The sequence below is a fragment of the Amphiura filiformis genome, chromosome 14 (assembly GCF_039555335.1).
Source record: "Amphiura filiformis chromosome 14, Afil_fr2py, whole genome shotgun sequence".
Taxonomy (NCBI): domain Eukaryota; kingdom Metazoa; phylum Echinodermata; class Ophiuroidea; order Amphilepidida; family Amphiuridae; genus Amphiura; species Amphiura filiformis.
The window spans coordinates 52301245-52313533 of record NC_092641.1 but is presented as its reverse complement, the minus strand read 5'-3'; positions in this window follow the sequence as shown (position 1 = coordinate 52313533).

Here is a 12289-nt window from a genome sequence, read left to right as displayed (position 1 = left end):
CCAGTTATGTTAAACAAAGACGGATATATAATAATTGCAACCAGCAGCCAATAGCTGCATCTTTTAGCTCGAATTTAAGACCTTATTCGTTGAAAACGTTTAAGAAATAAAGACACAACGATCGCAATCGATGCAAATTCAAAAGTTGCATGCCAAATTGATTTGTACACAAAGCAGGGGCTATTTTAGGAGATAAAAGTCACTGCACGTTGGTGAATGTAAAGTCTCGATGATCAACCAGCTGTTATGAGCTTGCGGGGATGGGTGGGGGGAGGTTCCCCTCCAGTTTTGAAGATTTTTAAAAATCAGGCATTTTAGTAACTCATTTTTGACTTCAGTTACCTTAAAGTCTTTTAGTAACGCCTTAGAGATTTCGAAGTTGATCATATTATACGATATTTACTTCTTTTTTGGCAAGCGTAACCAATTGCATTTGATCATAATTTGGTTTACTTTATTGTGTTAAAAATAATTTTATTTTATGACCACTCAAACAGTAAGAACTTTCTTCTGTTGAGGTGTTTATTACTGACAACATAATCCCCACTATTTTGTTTCCAAACCATGCACGCATCATCGCATATAGTCACATCGCGGAAGAATACATGGATTTGTGCACAAAAGATTTAGATCCTGAAAATAAACTTCAGGTAACCTACTTTAAGCCTTGGTTCAAGGCATTAGGCTGTTTTTCTCTCTCGCTCACTATTTTCTTTAAAAATTGTTTAGTTTATTCACCATGGTCTAAATGGCTCTACTGCTTAAGTATTTTGGGTTTTTTTTTTTGCTTTTGGTGGGGTAGCTGTGGTACTCAAACTCAGAAAAATTGTGCGGTCAAAAGCTCTGTCAGTTTCGATCCAAATGTCGCCAAATTCACACGGGTAATAGAAGAATATACCACAATGTGTTTAAAGTTTATTTGGTTGAAAAGTATTGGCCTCAAAATTAGTAAAAATTGGGTTTTTCGGGCAAATTTATTAAGTGGTTGTTTGTTTACGGCCTATGCCATCCAACGCGTCCACATGTCTAGCATAAACCGCGCCGTTAGCGCGTCGACGTACACGACGCGCGCCACTTGACTTGCACGCACGGGTGCGGCGTGCGCATAGCCATGCGCTCGAGCTTATGGTGTGTACGGGATATGGGATAACGGGATTAGGCCTACGAAGACAAAAATATCGTAATTGGTAAGGGTACGGGAGGGGAAAAAGAAAGAAAGAAGGACATAAAAAGGTAGGCCTACTTTGGATGGATTACGGATACGGGGTTGTGGTTTAACGGGATGGGGTTACGAGATTACCAAGATGCTAAAAATTCTAAGGATTCGGAAGGAATGAGGAATTTTCAATGAGTCTACCTCACAGAATTGAAACCACAGAACCAGGACTCTAATTCTGTGGTCTATCTGTACAGTAATTCCTCCTGTTTGAGTGAACGCTTCTGTTTACTCATCTAGCGGGGACCCGCGCGAAGCGCGGGTGTCCCGCTAGTGTCTATAATATGCATGAGGCCCTGTGAAAATTAAGAGTTTTCTAGAAACACGAGAAAAGGGGTAATGAAGTGTTAAGCGCGGTCAGCGCTAAACCATTGACATTTTATCTGAAAATAACCTTTACGGTAGATGCTATATTAAAAGAATCCCTATTGGCATAGAAATTATTCTAAGCACGGATTTTTAATTCTCACTGCACGGAATTTTAATCTCACTGCACAAACGTGCCAGGAGGCACTTTAACATAGCCCCTGACACAAAGCGTTCTCGAACAAGAAAACTAGCGCCGTGCTTCTATTGATCTGATTAGCACGTTAAAACTGGCGTCATGCTTTCATTGATTAGAACACAAAAGTGCAACTTTTGATTTCGTTTCTTCTTTAGGTTTTATATCACCGTTTCTTTAATTCTCAACCAATGTCAACATATGATGTCTTAAATCAGAGCTAAAGAGTACAGGTATTGATTCCTTGTTTACATTTTGACATATTTGTCTTTTTTTAGGATATACAGGGGTGAACATAACTGGTACCTTGATTTTTTGGTGCAGTGTATTTACAAGGCAGGTTCCAGGGCAATATTTGTCCTTATTGTTCAGAATGATACTGACATTGTTTAGCTAACATTACGTGAGATGTATAAGCAGACGTAGTACTAATCCTTGTATGAATTTTACGTAATGCGCCAGAGAAAAGACTTTTGGAAAAGCTTGTTTTTTTAATATAAAAGGGTCAGCATGGTCACAGATACCCACGGGCAAACCACGATGCACCCTAATTTATTTATCGCATACTTCTGAACAATCTTTACAGCACCCTCAACAGGGTAAACTTGGCCTTCGAAAATTGTGAGAACTCTGAAATCTGAGATGGCGCTATTACAGTCGTAAAATTGGGGATTTCTTCCCATAAGGGTGTTGTGCAGTAATATTTTCTTATGTTACTTAGATAAATCATTGGTAAAGATGTGTGTTCAAAGAAATGTTCATATATCCATAGTGCAGTTACGTCCACGGCAAATTCACCGTCACCTTTCCGGCCATAAACCCGTACTAAAAGTACTAAACCATTATATAGTAATCTATTGTCCAATGCAAATTTATTACCTCATGATAATATTAATCCAATGAGCGACCGAATTGTACGCTATTGACATGATCGAGCGGAGCTCCATTGACCGAGTTTTGGGGTATTTTTCACTTGTTTGCAGCTGTTTGCTGTCATTTACTCATCAAGGCGGACCGCCGTTATTATAAGGACTATGCTAATTATTTAAAGATTGACATGCAGAGAATAAGCCATACTTGATTGACAGAAAGTACTAAATGTGTACCTATTACGGTTTTATGACACCAATCTTCCAAATACGACCAAACCAAGGCTGCCCGGTGAAGCAAAATGTGCATTGGAATAACACGACGAGTTTGGATAGATGGTAGGATTTCTTTTTCATAAAAATGTATGTTCCCCCGTTATTAAAGCTTGTACCGGGTTGAAAATTCAGATATTTTGGAAAAGAATAAGTAATTGAAACATAGAGCAGGCACTAACATCATAGCTTTTATACTTTTTGATATATGACGCTAACTAGCTCATCCACTATAGCTACAACAGAGCGCTACCAGTAGGGTTCAATTGCCTATTGTGAGTACCCATATGTTATGTGCATACATGTAGTTAACAATAACTGCATGATGCACTATACATGTAATGTTACACCTTTCGTGATGCATCAATAGGCAAAATGTGTGATTCAAAGCGGGGATATGAGACAGATGTCGGAAAATTAAACAAAGAGGTTTGGTATCGAAGGACTATCCATATCATAAGAAACAAAAATAATAGCAATAAATAGGTTTACTGGCCGCTCGAAATAAGGCGCGTCCTTGCGTCAAATACCCGTGGAAGTAGGCGCGGACCCGCAAACAGAAAATCCTAGTTTTGTTGTTCCACTGGAAAATAATAGGTCCAGCTCCCTGAGTACACTTTCATTTTAGTTTCCCATCAAGTTTTCAACCCGGGTTTTCAATTTTCTACAATCTAGACATACCGTGATCGCCGTAGCTAATTCTATCTCTTGAAATTTCAAAGGCATGGGTCCGGCGTCGGACCATTGAAAATTGGTGAGGACCCTTGACATTTTAAAGGCAAGGGTCCAGAGGACACTTGGATTTTTCTTCTTATTTAGAGGCCTGGAAAATCACTGCACCCATAAATGTACTAAACTTAATACAAGATGTAAGGGAGATTTAAAAGATGTAAAGGAGATTTGCAACTTTTAAAAATGCACCAACTTTCATATACTGTTATCAATCTTTGTCAATATTTTGAGTGTTTGGTAGCAAATTTCGAATCAAATTGGAACTAACAAAATTCTGCACACATTATCAATTAAATTGTCATAACAAGATCAGGTATTTGGGGTCGGACGGCTTACAAAACTGCGGACTATCTTTATTTGAGGTGTTTATAATAACAATAACATGGCTCTGATACTTTTGTCGAAATAGTGTTTTCCACGTAGACATGGTGTAGGGTTTCCAGTTGGATCTACATGGGGGCACTCAACTTCAGAAGTGACGGTATGAGGCTGACAATGGGCCCTTTTTGAAGTCTAATATATCAGATGACCCCCTTTAAAAAAAGTCATACCCGATGACCCCTTTTTTAAAGTGCGACTTTCACCTTTTTTAGAATTGTGTCATCAAAAATCCACCAAATAATGCGGAAACTTTTAAATTCTCTTATTGCAGGCAGCAAATTTGTATTGTAAGTTTGGGAAATATGGAACAATAAATTGAATTTTGCTCCATTTTTTTTTCAAAATTTTCTACGCAATGACTCCTTTTTAAATTTTTTTATACCCAATTACCCATTTTTTTCAAACAAATATGAACCCATTTTTCATTGGTTGTACAACGACCCACAAGCACGTTTTGTACCGAGATGCCCCTACTTTGTGACGCGCCGGTACTCACATATGTTACTTTCAAAGTTGAGTGCACCCCACCCCGGACATAACATTTAAGACACGGTCGCTATTTCAAATCCCATTTATATTTGGTATGAATGTGCAGATCGATGCAGACTAATTGCAATTCTTGTCCATATTTGTGCACTTTTAGTCGTGATAGGGTTGTTAACTCGAGGTTAACGCAAAAGTATTAAATAAACCGATTAGACATTAATTTTGCATAAATTCTGATTTGTGATTTATTTATCCTTCTTTACATTACATTTCATATTTCTACATACGAATAACATATCAGATTAAAACTGATAGACATTCAAAAAGTACTTTCGTCAATCTGTGTTCCTTTATGCACATGAGGCTACAATTTCTGTCAATTTATTGACTCATTCTAACGATGCCATATCAAATCAATAATTGATGACCAAGATTACTTTAATAGGGTCTATTATGGTGATCTCCTATGGAAATCAATTGGATTGTCATCAATCAATTACGCATGTGCAATATGGTTTTGTAAAGGTATCACAGTGATAGACAAGCTCGAAAATATTCAATACCACATGGCTCGAGCTATTCTCAAAGCACCAAGAAACGTTGCTAAAGAGGCCCTATATGGTGATCTTGGATGGCAAACTATTGCCTCTATCCAAAATAATATTCGTGCCAAGTACTTTAAGAGGCTTCAGGATATGGATGAAAACAGGTTACCAAAACTATTGTTTAAAGCAATCTTCCAAGTCAAAGACAAACTGAAATGGGGCTGGCGTTGTGATATGGAAAGTTCTCTAGAGAAATGTAATATGAATATGTTTTACAATTATGGGTTCACCGACCAATCAAGCAGTGCAGATTGGTCAAACACCTTTAAGAATGTAAATAAAGAGCTTGATTATGATAATTGGAGAATCAAAGCCTTGAATAAATCCTCTCTTGACGACTATGTTAGGTACAAAGAGCGACCATCACTAGAACCATACCTACTTGATAAACTGAATTTTTATGGGTCAAACTTAAAATTCAAAGCCCGCTCTAATTCTTTAGATTTGGAAGGAAGGAAAAGTCATGGTCAGATATAAACACGGGTCTTTGTAAAGTTATGCAATTTAAACCAGGAGGAATCAGTTGATCACTTTCTATTCAATTGTACAAGTTTGGACTACATAAGGAATGACCACTTCAAAAGACTTGAAAGAGATCTATGTTCTAAAGGGTGGGAAGTAATTTGGCATATGTTTTCGGTTGGGGATGCGAATATTAGACACCAGCTCCTCTTAGATAACATCTTCGAAGATAGCTATGATCTAGGGTCTATACTTGATAAATGTAGTAAAATGTTTCTCACTGATGCGTGGAAAGAAAGGAGTAATATATATATTGAAAGACTTATGATCTCATAATTATTACCCATATTAATGTATTGATTTATGAAGCTCATACAAACATGTATTATATATGTATATCTGTAAGTGTCTTTTTTTTTGTAACAATTGATTAAGGTATTTCTTTCTTTCGTTTTTCTTCTTTCTTTCTTTCTTTCTTTCTTTCTTTCTTTCTTTCTTTCTTTCTTTCTTTCTTTCTTTCTTTCTTTCTTTCTTTCTTTCTTTCTTTCTTTCTTTCTTTCTTTCTTTCTTTCTGTCTTTCTTTCTTTCATCCGTTCTCTTTCTTTAGCCCTCTTCCTCACTTTAGATTATTTATATGTACCCTTTGCTTGAGTATATTTTTACATTGTTATATAATTGGTTATATAAAAGTCCACTTGGCCCCCTCAACATGTATACACTAAAGTTATGTATAGTTTCTTAGGGTTTTATAATGTTTAATACCAGTTCCAGGGTGAAAACATCAGGAGAGGTTGTGAAAGATTTGTTTTGGTCCCTGAACATGTATAAAACATTACCAAACTATACGAAACTATACGCAACTTTATTGTATACATGTTGAGGGGCCAAGTGGACTTACGGTCTTCTTGCGCTCAGGTCTTCAATTATTCCCAAATTATGTATGCATGGTTTAACCATTGAAACCCTAACCTGATACCTTTTTTAAATTATAAACGCTTCAATTGGGTGATCTGCGCGTATTTACATTGGCATGAAACAAATACAAAATCGATTATCTCTTCAAATAAAATGTACACTCATCATACTCATATCAATCTACAAACTGATAAAGTAGAGTAAAGTACAAAACTTTTTAGATAAAAGGCACTATCAGTGATTCATGAAGCATCCCGGAGGGAGTTCTCCTTGGTTGAAGGTATACGGGGATATGCCACGGTTTTGGGGTACCTTTTCAGCAATGTTGGTATATCGATGGGTGGGTTTTCAGTGGAGACCAATGCACCCAATCGGGCAAAAGTGCCCCTAAAAGCGCCAAATTGGGGTAAATGTTGGTGCTTTTTGTGTGTTTTATGTGACAAATTGGTATACTGATGGGTGGCAAAAACAGCAAAAAGTAGGTATAGAGAAAGTCAGCATCCGAAAGTCTGCGTGGCGCATCTCCGTAAATTTTTTCGAAGGACCTCGCCGGGTTAAGCATACTCTGCAAGTGATAAGACCGTAAGCGATCCATGAAATAGTAGCTACACCAGTCTTGACATTAAGTATGGAATATTTTTAAGGGTCTGCACAAACCGCGCGGGGTAAATATGTATTAGTTGGGTGTGTCGGGAGATGGTGTCAACTATTTTTGATGGAAAATGAACCTTCCGTGAGTTTATATTACAAAAATGTTCCCTTGTGTTGACTTAACTTGTTATATAAACTTATTGTACACAAACAACCAGAAATCCACATAGTTGTTTTTGTACTGTAGTGTATAACATTTGACCCCAGGGGGTCATTTCATTGCCCTATTGCTGACAAAGTTTGGGAAATATCACCTCAAATCTCAATCAATTTGATAATAACCAGAGTGATAACAGATCAATGTTGCACGAATACCAATACCAATACCTCTAAGCTCAGGCTCCTTACATCCGCCATTTTAGGACAATATTCACTACATTATGAACGCATTAATGTAAACTCATGGAACGTACATTTTCTATCAAAAACTTATTTGACACCATTTCCCGACACATAACAATTAGCTTCAATTAATATTTAATCCGTACGGTTTATGAAAAAAAAAATCCATACGTGTTAAATCTGTACTACACAATATAATCACCATAAAATATACAAATCACCGCCCCCCGCACACACACACCCACCGCCACCCCCACCCCACAAACCCCAACCCACACATTTTTATGATTCTGTCAATGAAATGAAAGGTGCTTACGGTTGTTTGATGTATATATAATTTGCTTCATTATTAATTAAATGCAAACTATAGATGGCGCTATTTATCATAAATCATATTTCTTTATTTGCAAGGGTTTGGTGATTACTACTGCCATTAAAACAGTTGGAATAGGTGAAACAAGCAACAAGGAAATTTTATAAACATATTTTATCAAACAATAAAAGCAATTATTTGTATTAAAAGCTTGAAAGGGTAATTTCTAGTAACTAAATAGCGCCACCAATTTTTTCATTAATAGATACATTTTATATCAGAAAAAGGCTTTAAAAAATACTATAAAGGTGAATAATTTTGTAAAAGTGGGGAAATTTAAGTTGAGAATGACTCAAAAGCATCTGAATACATTAGCATGATATCACTTTTAGCTGTTTAGGCCTAAAATTTGGTTGTACATGATGTTTTGTTTGAAAAATTAATAAATGATCCCATCAAACAACCGTGTGCTTATCATTATAGTTATTACACACTGTAATCACATGAAATATAGAAAACACCCACGTGTTTAGGCTAATTATTCTGCCAATGAAATGAATCGTTCTATCTGATGCCATACAGTATGATACGATGCACCTCATTGGTGAGTGATCATATGTTCATCTCTATAGCTAATAAACAATGTAATCAGTATAAAATATACAAGAACACACGTTCTTAAGATATGTCAACACAATAATTGTCGTAACCCATCTCTGATAATACTTCCAATACATTATAATTCTTCAAATATCATGTACACTTTAATCTAATCTACAAAATGACACTATGAAGTACATCGCAGTAAAAAAAGATAAACGTATTATATAAAATACAAGGCACTCTCGATGATTTAATAAAATGAAACATCGAAACAATTTTTATCAAAAATCATACGAGTTTGCTAGTTTGCAAGTGATAAGACCGAAATCACCCTGAATAGTGACGAAACATTTTTGTCAATATTGGAGTTCTCTTTCCGACGTTATGATGTCCATACGGACGGATTTCAGTCCGTAACGACACGGGTATAATGAAAGACAGAGATAAGAAGACTAGTTTGCGTCTGACGTCAGGGAAAAGGCGCGCCGTGATTGGTTGCCGACCTGCGCAGTACGTCATTTTCTGTCTTGTTGTCAGAATTTTAGACGCGAACTAGTCTTCTTATCTCTGTCTTTCATTATAGTATGGGCACGGTAAATACCGTATGGACACAATGTGTTACGTGTACATAATGTGTGTATCGGCTGAATTGGCGTCATATGTAAAATTGACAAAAAGAAAAAAAAAGAAAAGAAAACACACTTGCTGATGTAAAGTTACCAATGATGTTATGATGTCGTTACGGACGACCCGTATGGACACAATGTGTTACGTGTACATAATATGCGTGTACTAACGAAGTCGCAATACTATGCAATTTAAAGCTAAAATTATTTAGAAATTGGGACATACCAGGTCAAAGGAAGACGCACATGGCAACTTTTGGTCAGTCAGTTGCTCTCCCGGTCCGTATACCTTTTGATTCCGTCACTTAGAAGCTCTTTCAACAACTGTAACTTTGTTCTTTTCTACAGGCATCGGTTACGTCTTTACTGTGTCTCTTTAAAGACAAATTTCCTCATAATGTATAACAATACTTTCAGATATTTGGGCCTCACATGTCCAATTGACTAGCTCAAGAAGATGTAAAAATAAATCTGTCTTTTGTGAAGATCTGCCTAGATCGATTCGTTTCTGATTGCGAGGACAATTGACTAACTCAAGAAGATGTAAAAAAAACACTCTTTTGTAAAGATCAGCCTTGGCTGTTTCATTTCTCATTGCGTAACCGAATACAGAAACAGAGATCAATACATTAATGTAGTTAGATACGGAATAGATAATAAGAAAAGCCCAACGTCTCCCGTATTTATAGACCGTAAGTGACATACCGAACATTACTTTATTTATAACTGCAACGTTCAATGAAATGCTATGTGGCCATTTCTACAAAACCCGATCCTATTTTTGAGACAGGCCCTTTAAAACATTTATAACATAAATTACATAAAGTTGTGTTTCTTCTTTCATTAAATAAATATCATAACATAAATATCATAACATAAATATCATAACATAAAATTAAATACATTAAATGTTTGAAACATTTTAAAAACATTTTTGTGTTTGTTGGGCATGTGAATATATGTCATCCAGCACATTAATCTACCAAAGTACGAGTATGAACTGATTTGGTCAACCTTCTTGTTCCCAAATTCTGTCATAGAAGGTATGTCACAGTGTCTGCACAATAATTCTGCTACACTGTGCATGCAAGCATAACAGTGAATTGAAAAGGGCGCGCTTCAAATTTGGTCAATTTTAGAAAACATCCATGTCGATAAATGAATTTCCTCATATGCTTCATTTATCCAAATTGTTTAAATTTTTAATATATGGTGTGTGAAGCCTTTCCGAAGCTAACATCAGGTCCTCAAAATTAAAAAATTGTTTTGTTTAAGTGCTACTGCCTGTTTTTATGGATTTTGAAGATCGCTCATAAATCAGTAAATATAGGCCTATTGAAGTAAAGGGACCTACCACCATTTAGCTGAAATACTAATCTTTCTTAGCATGTAAATTATTTCCGTCGACAACAAATGAAGCACTTGCCTAAAACTAGTTGAAGCAAAACATTAATCAATGATATTTTTAGGGAGTAATTGTCCAAACCACAATAGCTCTAAGCCATTGTGTGTGTCCAAGGCCATACTATTTTGATATACGCGGTACAGTAGATTAACTGTTCATTTTACCGATTGTCCTCCCATGTTAATCCAGATGACAAAATGTTAATTTAAAGTCTCATTGCAACTGAATTTTTATATTTACTTTTCGGACTTGGCTTTGAGTAATGGTGACACATACCGTGTTTACAGTAAAAATGAAAATTATATTCCAGACACCGTCAAAATGTCAAACTTTTTATTTTTTTGTATTGTTTTTAAACAATTAACTGCAGTTCATTTATTCAACCTCATAACAGGATCATACTTAAAAAAAATTATGATGAATGAACAGACGTTCATTAAATATTGAAAAAAAACCAAAATTACTCATGCCTAATTTGCATAATAATATCATAAATACATAATTAGCTGTAATTACCTAATTTGCATAATTAATTACTTTTTGTGTATTTTTGTTATCAATTGAAAGAACTTTGTATACATATGTGTGCAAAAAATCCCGCACCTTTATATCATGACGGTTTTCTATTGGCATCAATTTTGCATATTAATTAGCTGAACTTTTTTGAGATTTAATTTGTCTGCAGATTGGCCGAAATTGCTAAAATAGTATATTTGGTTAATTTATTATAATTATTCAATTAGATTTTTTAAATTTTGTTTTCTGTAACGAAGTCATGAAAGATAGGCATTTAACATGTGATATTTAAATTAACGCTGCTTTTTCAAGCAAGCGTTCAAATAAACCTTCAAAATCTCGAAATGTGCCAATTTTATCATTACAGCTATTTGTGGCAGGATTTCATTCCATCTACGAGTAAATTGACACTACGTCACAATGCATTGACCGATTTCAATTCTGTTTTTTAATTTTTGATGCTTTAATAAAGCTCAATAATGTAGGAACATTAAATAACGTGTTTTTGCTGTGATTATTTTTGAGGTGATATGCCTAGTCATGGTGCCTGTTTTTCTTCGGCATAGACACTTAATGGCACCCAGCAACAGGGGAAAGGAGGTAATCGCCCGCACTTGACGTGGATGTGCCGACACCAGTTTGAAACTAGGTGTCTTCCGGTGAGATTTAACACCACAAAAGGGGTAATTGGGAGTAATAAGGAGATTGGAGAAATCTTCGTGAAACAGGGAAAAGTTGACACAGTTTTGATAAAATATTCTCAAATATATAGTCATCAAAATTTGAAATTTTGACAGATTGTCAGAAAGAGGTTCAATAATCTCTTGGTGACAAAAAAAGAACAAAATAAAAAAGGGGGGTCATTTGGGTAAGAGGGAGTTGAAAATGTGAGTCTCCACGACCCAACACTCAACTTAGAAAATATTGAATATATTCCTGTTAATTCACAATAATTCATTGTGTGCAATATTAAATGTCGTTTTTACCCTTGGCTATACATTGATACACATTTGACATTGGCTACATAGATCATATCATTGTGCCAGGTGATACCATGAGGAGCGTACATATTTGTAATGATACACCTCATAAACCTACCCCATGATGAATACTGATGAATGTGACCAGTATTAGCAATGCTATGATTGTTTGCTGATTCAAATTGCCTCACAGCGATGTATAGGTGATTTTCTTCATCACATGTAAGTCCTTCTGGTATACCTGGTTTCCCATCAACAGTGAAACTTTCCAATGAGAAGATGACATCACCTGCATAGTTTACTGCGTGTACTTTCTTGACCTCCCAATCACTCACAAAGATCTGCTGCTTGTTATTTGTTGTCATGTAAAGTGGCTTGATGTTGAGATTGACAGTGTTGATCAATCTTCCAT